Source organism: Camelus dromedarius, chromosome 9, assembly GCF_036321535.1.
Source record: "Camelus dromedarius isolate mCamDro1 chromosome 9, mCamDro1.pat, whole genome shotgun sequence".
In the NCBI taxonomy this organism is placed as follows: Eukaryota; Metazoa; Chordata; class Mammalia; order Artiodactyla; family Camelidae; genus Camelus; species Camelus dromedarius.
In genome coordinates, this window is record NC_087444.1 from 43,372,223 (window position 1) to 43,388,328 (window position 16,106).

The 16,106-nt window shown below is 39.5% G+C and overlaps 1 protein-coding gene across 7 annotated transcripts in view; it reads left to right on the forward strand.

The window, feature by feature from the left end:
* Positions 1-2,713: 2,713 nt before the first annotated feature.
* CNOT1 (CCR4-NOT transcription complex subunit 1) overlaps positions 2,714-16,106 on the forward strand; it is a 94,930-nt gene continuing 81,537 nt past the window's right edge. For all 7 annotated transcript variants that reach the window (XM_031458336.2, XM_031458339.2, XM_064489106.1 and 4 more), the window contains exon 1: positions 2,714-2,858. The gene's annotated coding sequence lies outside the window, so the exon portion shown is untranslated. The remainder of the gene's footprint in view (positions 2,859-16,106) is intronic.

Here is a 16,106-nt window from a genome sequence, read left to right on the forward strand (position 1 = left end):
GCTGGGGAGTGTGAAAGCTCTCCCAGAGCAGCTTCAGTGTAAAGACAGGTTCAAGTGGGGAAAGGCAACTCAGCTTTATTTACCTTACTTTAGGAGATTTATGTTTGAGACCTGAACTAGCTGTAGAATTACCAAACTGATCTTAGTTGACCTCTATGGATGTCATTTTCTGCCTCTTTTTTTAAAAATGTATTTTAAATTATACAAGTAAAACATGAATACATCCTCTTTCCAAAAAGTTTAAACAGTTCAGTAACATATAAAACAAAAAGCAAAAGCTCCCATCACCCTTCCTCATTCCACTCCCCTCCTCAGTGATAATCTTTGGTGTCACTTGGGGGGAGGGTGTATCTTTCTAAGTCTTTTTATGCATTTATTTATATGTAAATATACATATAGTTATTTTATCCTACACACATGGTAACATACTGATATACCATCAAGTTTTCGTCTTGTTTTTTTTTCTTGTTCTGCACCTAACTTTTTAACTTAACAGTAAATCTTGGAATCATTCCACATCAGTACCTATAGACTTACCTCATTCTTTTAAAAAACTTTATAGTATTCCATTATATGACAGAACCATACATGTATTTATCCTCCTCTCTACTGTTTCCAGGCTTTTGGGACCCCATAAACAATGCATAAAAGAATATTTTTCCATATTCATCTCTGTACAAATTTGCAATACTCACGCGTGAAATAGATGTCTAGACACTGGGTGAGTCTGTGCATTTTCAGTTTTCATAAACTTGGCCAAAATGCTGTTATCCATAGAAGTTTTAGCAATTTTATACAGCAACAATGCATAGAAGAGACTTGTTCCTCATCCTTGGTCTGTTTAAGGGGTCTTCTGTCGCTAACATTATATATTTTTAAACATAATAATGTTTTAGGTCCATTTCTCCATTTTCTGACTTTTCAGCATTTATTTGCTCACATATCTACTATGTGTCAGGCAGTGTGCTAGGTGCTGGGATACAGCTATGAATAAGACTGAAGCAATCCTTGCCCTTGCTGTATGTGGGGTCCTTGGGTCTCCTACAGGGGTTGAAACCACAAGACACTCAGTAAATGTGTGCTGAGTTGGCCTCCAACCAAGTAATCAGAAGGTGTCAAAAAGTATTTTAGTGGGGACTGTGTAGCTCAAATGGTAGACCGCAAGCCTAGCATGCATGAGGTCCTGGGTTCAATCCCCAGTACCTACATTAAAAAAAAAAAAAAATATATATATATATACACACACACATACATACGTGTATATATATATATGATGAATAGACCTAATGACCTGCCCCACAAAAAATATAAAAAATTTTAAAGTATTTTTTGGACATAATGCTAAATGAGGTAAGACAGTCACAAAAAGACAAATTCTGCATGATTCCACCTACATGCGTTATCTAAAGTACTCAAACTCTTTGTAGAGAAGGGTGGTTGTCAAGGACTGGAGGGAGGAAATGGGGAGTTGTTCGATAGGTAAGGAGTTTCAGTTTTGCAAGATGAAAAAGCTCTAGGGATCAGTTGCACAACAATATGCATATAGTTAACACCACTATACGGTACATTTAAAAATGGTTAAGATGTTACGTCATATGTTTTTTACCACAATAAAACAAAAAGTATTTTTACGCACAAAAGGTACTATGATACAGATGGCTAAGAGACAAGCAACTCGGCGTCGCCTAAGGTCAGGAGTGATAAGGATAGGTATTTTTCAAAACGTCTTAAAGAGCCAACCGATTCACGCTTCCTTCCCCGTCCTCTCACCCTCAGCTGGGAACAGGTGACCACAGAATCTTAAGAATACGTGTCTGTGCTTATTCTCCTGAGAGCAAAGAGCATAAGTATTCTGATACCACTTCCAGGGAATAAGTCAAGAAGAGAACCTGAGCTTTCTACCTCTCTGTAAGGAGTCCCTTCTTCGGTAGGCAGCACTAGACGGGAAAGTTCTCCACAAGAAAGTGAGACAGGCAAGGACCAAACGGGAGCCTGGGAGACTACCTCCTCCAGCATGCACTGCTCCTCCAAGCGCGCAGTCAGTGACGGAAGAACACGCACTGCTTTTACAACAGGAATGGGCCGGAGAACTACATATCCCAGGATGCAAAGCGCCGTCACTCGAGTTACAGCCTGGCTTGCTTTCTGGTAGCTGGCGTTCCCCGCCAAAGGGAGGCAAGGGACGCGGAAATGTTTAAAACTGGGAAGCCCCGCGGTCAACCGGGCTTGACACTTGGAAAGAGGAAGGATAGTGTTGTAAAGCTGTTTTCACTCTAACTCAAAGTAGTTTCCGCGCAGGGTGGCCAGGGTTTGTGGGCTCCCTCCTTTATTTATTGTTTCTTAGAGGCAATGCCAGGCCCGCATTGGTCGAGTACCTCGAGGGCAGTTGGTAAGCCCGTGAAGCCCCAAATCGAAGTTATCTGCGCCTCCCCATTGGCCCTCGCCTCGAGCGCAGGCGCCAGGGCTCCGACTCCGGTCCCTGGGGACTGGTGAGCGGCAATTGGCCAAAGCCCGCGATGTAGTAGTCTGGATTGGTAGTTGCTAGCAGAAGCCTGGTTTCTTCCTTGACTTCTGCAAGTGATAGTGTGTGATTGGTTTAAATCCGCGGGCACCCGCCGGTGATTGGGCGGGAGCCACGGGTGGGGTACGATCATTGGCTGGTGCTGGGGCCGTCCCTCCTCGGGCGGGCAGCGAATGATGAAATGGGAACGGGGAGGGGAAAGGCCGCGACGTGAGCGCGCGACCTCCGGCGCCATTTTGTAGAGAAACAAGCGGAGTTAACCGAAGAGGGGGTCGAGAAGAGCCGGAGTCGGGGACCCAGGAGTTTTCTGTGTCCAGCGCCGCCGGAGCTGCCTGAGGTGAGGTTGGCTGCGGTCGAGTGCTGAAGCCTCCTGACGGTGTCAGCTGCGGAACGCGGGTGCTGGTGCGGGAAGGAACGGGGGTGGTCCTGGGGCCACTGGGAGCGTTTCTCGGCGCTCCGTGGAGTGAGGGGCAGTCGGGACCGGGAAGTAGCGAGGCAGGAGAGGGCGGACTCTCTCTCCTCGTCTCGAGGAGTCTTCGGCTTTGAAGAGAAGAGGCCGAGACCAAGGCTTTACGAAGTGGAGGGCAGGGCGCGGATGAGAGCCGGGGTAGCCCCCAGCCCGGGCCTGGAGGCTCTGAGGGCGGCGCTGGCGGCAATTGGGGCGGCTGGGCCTCGCTTCGCGCGGGCTGCACCCTTCTCAGACCTCACGAGCTCCTCAACTGTCGGTTGGGTGCAGTGGGCATCGGCCCCGGCGGCCTAGCTCCGGGGGCGAGGGGACCATGTTTGGAGTAGTTGCAGGCTCCCGGTTCCTCTCGGTGGACTTGGAGCTGCCAGTCCCCCTCCCCCTGCCCCCAGCACGTTGTCAAACCCCGGGTGTTTCGGTGTCCGCTGGTGGGAGGGGCGGGCGGGAGCGAGCACTTCCTTATTACTTCTTGCCACAGGTTTTGTTCCACTCGCGCGCCCGGGCGCTCACACTTTCTGAAGTCTACCTGCACCCACCTGGGCTAGTGTCTGCTATAGTGGCGGTTCTGCTCACCCATGGCAAGTGAGCTGAGCACTTGTAGGCCCCAGTGCTGGTGAGAGATTTACTACAGGTCTTGTAGGGGATACACGAAGCCAAACGTACAAATACACTTTTTCTATACCACGCCATCCTCAGATTTCACCCCAGCAGGATCCCACAGAAAATTACCCCCAACTAGGAGTAATATTCAGTGCTTAACTTCTGTGAGTTTGAAAATGTTGTATTTAACATAAACTTTGAGAAGAAAACTTTTCCGTTGACGTCGCTCAAATGTCACATTTTTTAGGACTCTGAGAAAAAGTTTTTTTTCTCTCGAAGTGAGTAATACTTAGTCTCTGCCTTTATTTCGCTATAATTCGATTGCTTTGGGGAGTTTATTTTAACAGTTAATAATTGAATATAATTGATTACTTTTTGCGAAAAAAAATTCTGAACGTTTCCCTCATGGTAGTCCGTTTGATAAGACTAGGGATACATGGAGGAGAAAATGATTGGACTAGTTTAAAAAAAATAAGAAGTAGGCCAAACAGATTAAGAACAAACTTGTTTTTGTAGAGGTATTTGGATTTAATATGCTCAGGTTGACATTCCTACCCTTCCAAAGATTGGTAGCACAGTATTTAGCTATTAATAAGATGTATGGTAACAGTTTAAATAATCCTGTTTTAGGACACTGCAAATTGTTACCTTGTCTAGGGAGAAAAACAGCTGACAATACATAAAGTTTTAGGCATGAAGTTGTGCTTCATCACATGATGATAAAAGTTGTTTGGAGAGTTGGTCCCTTTTCAACAAGTTGGGGTCCCAAGTCCTTCCTTTGGAAACTTAAGTCTACAATCAAGACACGAAGACTTGATCATCAATAACTGGAAGTATTTCCCTTTCTTGCCTAAAATTGTACTCTTAGAAGTTTTAAGGCAGAGTTTTGTGGCATTATGGTGGAAAAGAACTGAAATGCTTTTGGTTCCTAACTCACTCCAGTGGATCCCTGACTTCTTGGTTTCTATTCATTTAAGTTACTACTGGGGTTTTAAATCCCGATCTCTTTCATGTGGATCTTGTCAGGCTAAGTACTGTAGTGTCTTCCTAACTTTGGGTTAGGTCATTAAAAAAAAAAAAGACAAAAAACGATTATATGAGAACAGAAAAGGAAATGCTTACTATTCCTTGAAAACATCATAAAAGACTAATCTTGGATTATCTTTGCATGTTGCTTTTTCCAAGTATGGTTTTGGTTAGATTCTGATCTAGTTATGAAAAACTTTCTTTTTAACCAGCTTAAATTTATGAACTTAAATCTTCATTTCATTCTACGGTGTAACAAATCTTTTGTACTCAATGCCATGGAAGAGAATGTGTCCACAGTAATTTTAATTGGATGCTCAGATATTTCAAGAACTAATTTTTTGTAAGATGTTAAGGCTTCTTGAATTAAACAAAAGTATTACCTGTCATTTTGAAATGATATATTTTATGAACTTGATATGTTCTGTAAAAGAACAAAACTAACTTCCAAGTCATTTAAAAAAATATTAGCTGGTGAAGCACTTCTTAAACAGTCATCTGACCAAACTGAACTTCCTGCTGGGAAGTTTCAAAATGGCATCCTACTGAGTTTTACTTTAAGACCTTTTATAAAGAAAGATCCTGCAGTTCCTTTTCTGTTTGCTCAGTTTTTAAGAAGCATGTTTCAAAGCTGAAATGGGCTCAAAACCTTTTGCACAGTATGTATACACAATAGTTAATTTTAATGTACTTTTCATTCATATATTTGCCAGAATGTTGCAAAGCAAATAAGACAAATTATTTGTTTAAAAACATTGTTTGAGAAGTCAGTAATTAGAGGTGTAGACTTAATCTGAAGTCCTGTGTTGAGATTTGAAGGAAATGTGGCCTCTGGGAGTGTGGAGTATAGATTTAAGAAGTGCATTTCTGTCTTTAATACTGGAAAGCCCAGCGTAAAACTCCAGGCTAAATTGTCTTGGTTCATTTTGTTACAGTTAGAAGGAAATTCCAAAAATGTTGAATGAGATGTTAAACTGTCTGCAGGAGAGATGTTTTGCTTTGCTTTTGGTGCTGTTGGATTAATTACATGAAATGTAGAATAAAAGCGTATTTTGAAAGACACCGTTTCATTGCTCTAAAGCTTCATATTAATAGTTCAGGATTTTCCTTTTCAGATAATTAGTTTGAAAGTTTGTCACCTTGGATTTAGAGCTCTTAGTTTTGAAATGCAGTGTTACTTTTAAAATATATTTAGACTTACTCCAAGAATAGTTACCTTTGTTTCAGACCCAGTCTTTTCTGCAGTAGCTTTCTAACTAATCTCTAGTATCTTTTCCTCATCATTTGTTTATTGGATTTCTTCGTTACGTAAGTAATATGTGAATACGTTCTAATTGTACATGATTCCAGGAGCCAGTTAATTCTTTACTGCCAAATTGCTTCCTAATTTATTGGTTTGAAAATAGGCATCCTCAAAAGTTTTCAAGGACCTTGGCCTGGAGCTGTTGATCCCTCTTTACTTATATCAGCATAATACTATCTTACGCTGTAGTTAATAGACTGCTGCACAGTGGTTCCTAAATGCACTTTTCTCCTTTTATCTGGAATGTCATCATTTGTATCTACCCAAACATTTTCCATCATTCCAGTTCAAAGTTAAATGTACTGTCTATAATCTTTTCCTTGATTTCCCTAAGCAAAATTGATTTCTTATATTCCTCTTCACCAGTTTCACTTAACCTGTACTATATATTGCCTCGTAAGTTTTCTCTCTTTTTTGTTTTTGTTTTTGTTTTCTGTCTCATTTTATAGTGGATAAGGAGTCTCCCCTCTTCCAACCATATACAGTTGCCCTGAATTGTAATGGAATAATGCTTCATTTGTTACACTTGGGTTGATTTATAGAATGTGGCATTCTTGGAAAACAGTACATCCTGGTTTTTGTTCTTTTGTGGACACAGACTGTTTTTCTTGGAGCTATATACTTATAATTCTATTGACATCTTTAAGAAGTTTAAACTTTGAAATCCAGTCATACAGAACTGTAGTAGAATCTTTAGGAGGTTGAAGCCCAGGAAAGTGAGGTGACTTCCTTAGTTTGATGTCAGACCAGGTCAGACTACCCTAGCCTAATGTTGATTTCTTTTCATACTGCTGGAGTAGTTCAGTATAGGGAAGAGTTCAATGAATTTGATTGTTCATCAAAAAGATGAAATAGTCTGTGTGATCAGCCACTTATTTTTGGAGGACAAGATACAAGATTTGAGTTTTTCATCTCTTCAGTGTGAAAATATAAAACTAATCCAACAAAAAGATGGTCTTTTCCTTTATTATTGTGAGTGGTCATTACTTAGCTTCAGTGTAGTAACTTGCACTCTTTTGAGGCCTTCAAAGAATGGAGCAACGTAAGTTTTTAAACGTTCAGCACTTAAAATGTTCAAAACTTCAGCATTGTAAATTGAATTGTGACAGGTATTTGAGTAAGATTTTTCTTGATGTAGTTATATTTTTAAAATAAAGTAGCTCTCAGAAGGGTACTCTGTTATCTTTTAGTAGTCTTTTTTTTTTTAAATCTTTCACTAGTCTTATATTCTATACTGCATAGCTTTATAATTTTGCACATGCTGCTGGGAAGATTCCAGATCAAGAACTTGGTTCTTTTTTGATTTTGGCATAAGCATACTTTTTGGGCTCTTTTCGCTTTTTCAGTTTTTAAAAATAAACTGTTATTTGCTAACACTAACAATCGTTTGAACTGTGCTGATGTAGGGATTGTATTAATTCTTGTAAAATTCTGAAGCTGTCCACACAAGGCTATTAAATGTTCTTTAAAGGTTAGTATTAAGGTTCTGTTGCACTGAGTAAAAATTGGCTTATTTGGTTTCTTTGGAGGGGGTAATTAGATTTATTTATTTATTTTTAGAGGAGGTACTGGGAATTGAACCCAGGACCTCTTGCATGCTAAGCATACGCTCTACTTCTTGAGCTTCCCCCAGATTGGCTTATTTGAAGTGACATAGTGACATAGTTACGAAGTAAGTCAACTCTTGATCCATTTATTTTTATCCTTGCCAAAGCTTTCATTTCAAACCGATTTATTACCCGTCAGCCATTACGCTGTTGAATATCCTTATCTCTTGCCAGCTGGGTTCTAAAAAAAATTGTACACTAGGCCTTTCTAAGCCCTGTAATACATAATTTGGGAATGTCCATGATTTGGGTTATTCATACTAGTGTTTTTGTTCTTTAGTTTGGGTAATGAAGAGATAAGTTGTACTATTTATATACCCACTCTTAGGCATGGATACTTTAAGAATATTTCTTTTCCCTTTTCAAACAGGCAGTTGTACCAAAGATTACAGAAGTCGAGGGTGTCTGTCCGAAGGTAAAATGTAAAAATTCCTTGAAAATACTTCATTTTGATTTTTCAGTCTTCTCCAGTTAGTAAGCCCTCAAGAACTCTGGCAACCATAAAACATTAATATGATAACTTGCTTTAATATTCTGATCTAGTTTTGGGATATCTGTATAGCTTTGTAGAGTTCTTCTGTGTTTGGGTTTCAGTGACTAATTCTCTCTTAATGTGCTATTATCTACCCTGCTTTCTACCCTTGCTCCCCTATAGTTATTCTCAGTCATCATCTAGAGTGATTCTTATATTTTGAAAGTTGTCTTCTGTTCGAAACCATCCATTGATTCTCCATTTATTTGTCTTTAGTAAAAGCCAAAGAAAGTCCTTTCATCACCTATAGGATTTAGCCCTGCCCTACACCTACTCATGTATTCCCTCTTCCCCTCAACTTACTCTTTACTCTCCCCCCTCACTAAGTTTGCTTCATCTGTCATTGGCCTCCTTGCTTTTCCTCATATGTGCTATGTACTCTCCCAGGAGGCCTTTACATTAACTGACCAACCCCTCTGGAAGCCTGGAACGTTCTTTTCTCAGATGCATGGCTAAAATCCTCAGCTCCTCAAAGCCTACTCAAATACTGTTTTCTTCCTAAGGCTCACTCTGACCATTCTTAGATTTACAGCCGCTCCGCCCCAATTTGGTTCACCTTTATCTTACTGTTTTTTCATAGAACATTTCTTAACATGTTTCATAATTATGGTTTCACTCCCTTAGTGGGGATACAGGGATGTATGTATGGCTGTTCACTAATGTATCTCAAATATCTGGCAGAGTAAGTATTCCCGTATTTGACTGGGTTAGTATACATAATAGTAATGCATAAAATGTTTCTTTGATAAGTTTCAGTGGCCACTTCACATAAGCCATCACATAAGCCATGTACCATTTCTTACCATTTGGTGGATTTAAGTTGTGCTTGGCTTTGTGTTAACTTTGTGGGAAGCCGAACTTGAGGTATTCACATCTAGGGCACACCCTGCAGAAAGTGGATGGAAAAACTATTTTCTTAACAATGGCACTGTTGGTGTTTAGGCAAGATAGTACTTTGTTGGTGGTGCTCTCCTTTTTCCTTGCAAGATGTTAATTGCGTATCTAATTCTCAATGAATGCCAATGGCTCTCCCACTTCCATTAGTTTATTCTAGTAAATAATCCTCTTGAGGTTCAGGTTTGTTGTCAGGGTTATTTTATTTACTTTAGATCCAACTATTGTTGGGATAAGTCACAAGTTACTTAAAATTATTTTATTTTTACAGTGGCACATGTGAAAGACTACATATGGAAAAGGAATACCATATTTCACTGATTTTAAAACAGATGTTTTAACATTTTAACACCTCTGAAATTGGGATATATCATGTCAGAAACAGTACTACCAAGTAAGCTTTGTAAGTGATAAATAAAATAGTGATGATATTAAATTAAAGACAAACCAACCTGAAATGAAATTATGGAAAATTATCTCCACCTTTGATGGGTGATGAAGGTGGGAAATTTTACCAAACTTTAACTACATTTTGTTTTATGTTAAGTCTAATCAAATTGTATTTTAGGGACCTAGAAATTGAATACTAGGGTTGGACTTAGCCAGGTTATGGAAACTTTTTGATGCCCTCAAAGCTGGTTGGTTGGGAGTAGTGGCAAAGAAGATACAGAGAATAAACCAGAGATATGCCCCCAGGAACTGGTGAAAAGGTAATACACATGAAACAATAGTGCACGTTTTATCAGTGTGCATCATGCATACTGAGGGGGAGAGGAGGTAGATCAGCCGTAGACCATCTAATGTGTTTGGGAGGTTTTGGAGGGGCTGGGGCCTGAACTGGGCCCTGGTCTTATTACCTGATGGTTTTGTCCTCTTTATGGAGGAGTTTTGGCCTGCCTCTTGGTGACCACTAACTTCTCTCTTTTAAAAAATTTTTATTTATTACTGAATTATAATTAGCATATAGTATTAGTTCAGGTCTATAATACAGTGATTCAGTATTTTTATACATAATGAAAGTGATTACCGCAGTAAGTCCAGTTATCATGCATCATCATACAAACTTGTGAACAGTATCAATTGATTATATTCCCTGTGTGTACATATCCCTGTGACTCATTTTTTTTGATTAATAGCTTTATTTTACATCATTTTTAAATTGAAGTATAGTTGATGTGCAATATTATATATTACAGGTATACAATATATTGATTCATAATTTTTAAAGGTTATACTCCATTTATAGTTATAAAATATTGGCTATATTCTCCATGTTGTACAATATATACTTGTAGCTTATTTTATTCCTGATAGTTTGTACCTCTTAATCCTCCACTTCTATCTTGCCCCCTCCCCCTCCCTCTCCCCACTGGTAACAACTAGTTCCTTCTCTACATCTGAGTCTGTTTATTTTCTGTTATAGTTACTAGTTTGTTATATTTTTTTACATTCCACATGTAGGTGATACCTTACAGTATTTGTCTTTCTCTGTGACATGTTTCACTTAACATAGTGCCCTCCAAGGCCATCCATGCTGTATACCAGAAACTAATAACAACATTTTAAATCAACTATATTTCAATTAAAAAGCAAACAACCAACCAGCCCATTTAAAATACGGGCAGAAGAACTGAAGAGACATTTTTCCAAAAGAGGAAATGCAGATGGCCAACAGGAACATGAGAAGTTGCTCAACATCACTAATATCAGGGAAATGCAAATCAAAATCACAATGAGATGATATCTCACACCTGTCAGAATGGCCATCATCAGAAAGAACACAAATAACAAATGTTGATAAGGATGTGGAGAAAAGGGAACCCTTGTACTCTGTTGGTAGGAATGCAAATTGGTGCAGCCACTATGGAAAACAATATGGAGGTTTCTCAAAAACATAAAAATAGAACCACCCTATGGCCCAGCCGTTCCACTCCTAGGCATGTATCTGAGAAACAAACACTTAATTCAGAAAGATACATACACCCGGCTATCAACAGCAGCATTATTTACTTATTTTATTATTTTTTTTCCATTTTTCAGTTTCATTAGGTAGAATTGTTACAAGTTGCACATATATATAGTATATTGTGTATAAATACATAGAAACCATAATATACTGCACATATTTTTAAATATACCTATATGTACTGTTCATTGTTTCTAAGAATGTTTAGAGCTTCAGCTTTTTAAACTTACATAGTTATCAAAGGAATAAAGCCAACCACAAAATAAGAATTAATTTAAAAAGATACATACACCCTGCTATTAATAGCAACATTATTTATAATTGCCAAGATATGGAGCATCATAAGTGCACATTAATAGATGAGTGGATAAAGAAGATACAGCATATATATGTAACAGAATACACCTCACCCATAAGAAAGGATATTTTGTCATGTGCAGCCCTTCATTCACTTTTTTTCCACTTCAAAAACCAGAATTTTATAACTGGCGTAAACATTTCCACTGTGTCAAAAACAACAAAATACCTAGAAATAAACTTAACCAAGGAGGTTACCTATACTCTGAAAACTAAAACATTGATGAAGGAAATTGAAGATGATACAAAGAAATTGAAAGTTATCTTGTGCTCTTGCATTGGAAGAATCAATATTATTGAAATGGCTGTAGCACCCAAAGCAATCCACAAATCCAGTGCAACCCCTGTCAAAGTACTCACAACGTTTTTCCACAGAACTAGAACAAACAATTCCAAAAGTTATATGGAACCATGAAAGACCCTGAACTGCCAAAGCAATCTTTTGTAGGTTTTTTTTTTTTTTTCCTCTTCTTTCTGTTCTCTTTTCTTATGATTTGAAGACTAGAGAAGTTTCTTTAACATTTGTTGTAAAGCTGGTTTGGTGGTGCTGAATTCTTTCAGCTTTTGTTTATCTGTGAAGCTTTTGATTTCTCTGTCAAATCTGAATGAGAGCCTTGCTGGATAGAGTATTGGTTGTAGGTTTTTCCCTTTCATCGCTTTATGCAGTTTTGTCTTTTTGGATTTACTTTGGGGGTGGGTGGGGAGGTAATTAGTTTTGTTTGTTTGTTTGTTTTAATGGAAGCATTGAGGTTTGAACCCAGGACCTCAGGATTTGAACCCAGGACCTCGTGCATGCTAAGCACACATTCTGCCACTGAGCTATGCCCCCCCCCCCCCCGTTTCATCACTTTAAATATATCTTGCCACTCCCTTCTAGCCTGTAGGGTTTCTGCTGAAAAATCAGCTGATAACCTTATGAGAGTTCCCTTGTATGTTATTTGTTGCTTTTCTCTTGCTGATTTTAATATTTTCTCCTTATCCTTAATTTTTGTCAGTTTGATTACTGTGTACCTTGGTGTGTTCCTCTTCGGGTTGATCCTGTGTGGAACTCTGTGCTTCCTGGACTTGGATGACTGTTGCCTTTCCCAAGTTAGGGAAGTTTTTGGTTACTATTTCTTCAAAAATTTTCTCAGGTCCTTTCACTCACTCTTCTCTTTCTGGGACTCCTATATGTAAATATTAATACGCTTCATATTGTCCCAGAGTTCTCTTAAACTATCCTCGTTTCTTTTCATTCTTCTTTCTGTTCTACAGTAGTGATTTCCACTAATCTGTCTAGTAGCTCACTGATCTGTTCTGCCTCATTTAGTCAAGTCTTGGTTCATTTCAGTGATTTTATTCAACTCTGTTTGATTATTCTTTATATTTTCCAGCTCTTTGCTAAAAACTTCATTCTTTGCGTCTGTACTCTTCTTGAGTTCTCTGAACGTCTTCACTATCATCATTCTAAACTGTCTCAGATACATTGCCCATCTCCTCATCACTTCCTACTTCTGGGATTTTATCTTGTGCCTTGGCCTGGAAGATACTCCTCTGCCACCGCATGCTGTTTATCTTTTTATTTGTATTTTTAGGTAGGTTAGTTAAATTTCTCGACCTTGGAGAAGTGGCCCTCTGTGGGAGACGTCTTATGCATCCCAGTATTACACTCCTCTCTTGTCACCCAAGGGCCAGGGTCCAGCCAGGCCCAGTGTAGAGTCTGGCTTGTGTTTGTGGATTCCTTCCGCAGGCTTTGGGATTGTTTTCTTATTTCTGGTATCTGCCCCTTGTGGATGAGGCTGGACTAGAGGCTTAGGCAGGTTTCCTGGCAGGAGCTGGTGCCTGCCCACTGCTGGGTGAAGCTGGGTCCTGGACCTCTGGTGGGTAGGGCCTTGTCTAGAGGGAGGTCTGCTGATGGATGGGGCTTTGTTTCCACCCACTGTGTTATTTGGCTTGAGGCTTCCTACAGGCTGTTGAATGGGGTTAAGTCTTGGTGCTAATGATCCAATCAGGATGGCAGCCTCTAGGGAAGTTCATGTAGATAAATACTCCCAGAATATCTGCCACCAGCTTTTATGTCCCCTGGGTGAGCTGCAGCTATCCCCTGCCTCCCCAAATGATCCTCCAAAACCAGCAGGTATATCTGGCCCAGGTTCCTATGAAATCACTGCCTCTGCCCTTAGACCTGGAACATGCAGTATTCTGTGTACGCTTCCCAAGAGAATGGAGTCTGTTTCCCCCAGTCCCGTGGGCCTTCTGGAGTTAAGCCTCTCTAGCCTTAAAAACCAGATGTCCTGGGGTCTTTTCCTCCTCCCAATGCCGGAACCCCGGGCTGGGGAGCCTGACGTAGAGCTTAGAACTCTGACTCCTGTGGGAGGGCCCCTGTGACTTATTCTTAATCTTGTGGGTCGCCCACCCAGAGGGTATGAGGCCCAGTTATATTGTGAGCACGTGCCTCCTACTGTCCTATTGTGGTTCCCTCTTTATGTTTCCAGTTGAAGATCTTTTTTGCTAGGTTCCAGTCTTTTTTTTTTTTTTTCCTGATGGTTGTGTTTCTGCTTTGGTAGTGAGAAGAGGCGAGCTTGTGGTCCTACTACTCCACCATATTAATCTGAAAATGTGACTCATTTATTTTATAGCTGGAAGTTGGTACCTTTTAATCCCCTTCACCTATTTCATTCCTCTCCCAATTCCTCTTCTCTGGCAATGATCAGTTTGTTCACTGTATTATAAGTCTGTTTTTGTTTTGTTTGTTCATTTTGGCTTTATTACTTTTTACTGTTTAAGTTTTATTATTTTTTAATGGAGGTACTGGGAATAGAACCCAGGACCTTGTGCATGCTAAGCACACTACCACTGAACTGTACGCACCCTCCTGTTTGTTTTGTTTTTTAGATTCTACATATATGTGGAGTCATAGTATGTTTTTTCTGTGACTTACTTCACTTAATATCCTCAAGGTATATACATGTTGCTGCAAATGGCAAGATTTCATTCTTTTTAATGGCTGATTAATATTCTGTTAGAGAGAGCTTGCGCGCACTTCCTTCTCTTGAAGGTCATTAGTGATCTCCTAGTCAGTAATTCTGATAATTTATAATAATTTTTTTTATGCTGCCAAATACATAACATCTCTCCCTCCCTGCCAAGGTTTTCATAGTCTGTTATGGTTGTGTTATCACTTGTTGCATAACAAATTACCCCAAAATTTAACTGTTTAAAACTTTCTTGCTCTTTGTTATTTCACAGGCACAACTTGGCTAGATGCTTCTGACTCGTTGTCTCTCACAAAGTTGCATTGCAGGTATCCACAGGCTATAATCATCTCACAGCTAAAGGGTAGTGAGATCTTACAAGCTTACTCATGTGGCAGTTGGCAGGTCTCAAATCCTTGCTGGCTGTTGGTTGGGAGACATCGGTTCCTTGCCACCTTGCCCTCTCCATAGAGTTACTCACCACATGACAGCTTGCTTCTCTAGAGCCCAGGCTCTGAGAGAAGTAAACAAAACAGAAGTCAGTCTTTTTGTAACTTAATCCTGGAAATGACTTTCTGTTCTCTTTTGAAACCACACTTAATGTCCAGCCCATACTAAAAGGGAGCAGATTAAATAAGGGTGTAAGTATTAGGCAGGCATCATTGGGGTTATTTTAGAGGCTGCCTACAACAGTGGACAAAGTTTCTTCTGTGGAGCTCTCTTAGGGTTATCCTCTGTTCCTAGGTTTCACTTATTGCCATTAAGTAGAGGACTCTCCTTGGTTTCTGGCATTAATCACTCTTAAGTTTCTTCCACCTCTCTGTCCACAATTCATTTCCCTTTTTGAGTTCCTCTTTTTTTCTTTATTGAAGCGTAGTTGATTTACAATATTACATTAGTTTCAGATGTACAACATAATGACTCAGTATTTTTATATATTATATTCCATTTAAAGTTATTATAAAATATTGGCTATATTCCTTGTGCTGTACAACATATCCTTGTAGCTTATTTTATACATAGTAATTTGTACCTCTTAATCCTCTGCTCCTATCCTGCCCCTCCTCCCATCCCTCTCTCCCTTTAACTACTAGTTTGTTCTCTGTATCCATAAGTCTGTTTCTGTTTTGTCATATTCATTTGTTTCTTTTTAGATTCCACATATAAGTGATAACATACAGTATTTGTTGCTGTCTGACTTTGCTAAGCATAACACCCATTCACATTGTTGCGGATGGCAGAATTTAATTTTTTTAATGGCTGAGTAATAGTCCATTTTTTATGAATACATCTACACACTACATCTTTATCCATTCCTCTGTTGATGGACATTTAGGTTGATTCTGTATCTTGGCTGTTACAAATAAAGAGTGGAATTGCTAGATTATATGATAGTTCTGTATTTAGTTTTTGAGTTCTTTTTTACCTACTCTTAAGTGCTAAGCTTCCTTAGGACTCTCTATAGGCATTCTCTTATTCTCATTTCTGTAGTTCTGCCATGCTATCATCTATATGTTGATGAATGAGATCAGTTATTTGCAACCCACACTTGCTGTGCTCCAGACTGTAAATCCAGCTGCCCAGTGGATTTCATCTGTATTCCTCACTCCAGACATTCCTCATTATCTTTCTTGCCCTTCACACTTTTCTCTTCCTCAGGCGTTTCATGTCAGGAGTAAGTGGAACCCGGGTGCATAGTCTGGAAGTGTGAGTATTTGAGTATTTGAATCCTTTTCCTTTACTTCTTTCCTTATTCTTCACGGTTTTAGAGTCCTTGCAGTTCCCTCTTCAGTACATTCAGTTCTTTTTCCCATTGATATTCTTAATTTCTCTGTGACCTACTCTTTTCTTTCTGTTTTTCACGTTGTCAGGATTAACTTCTA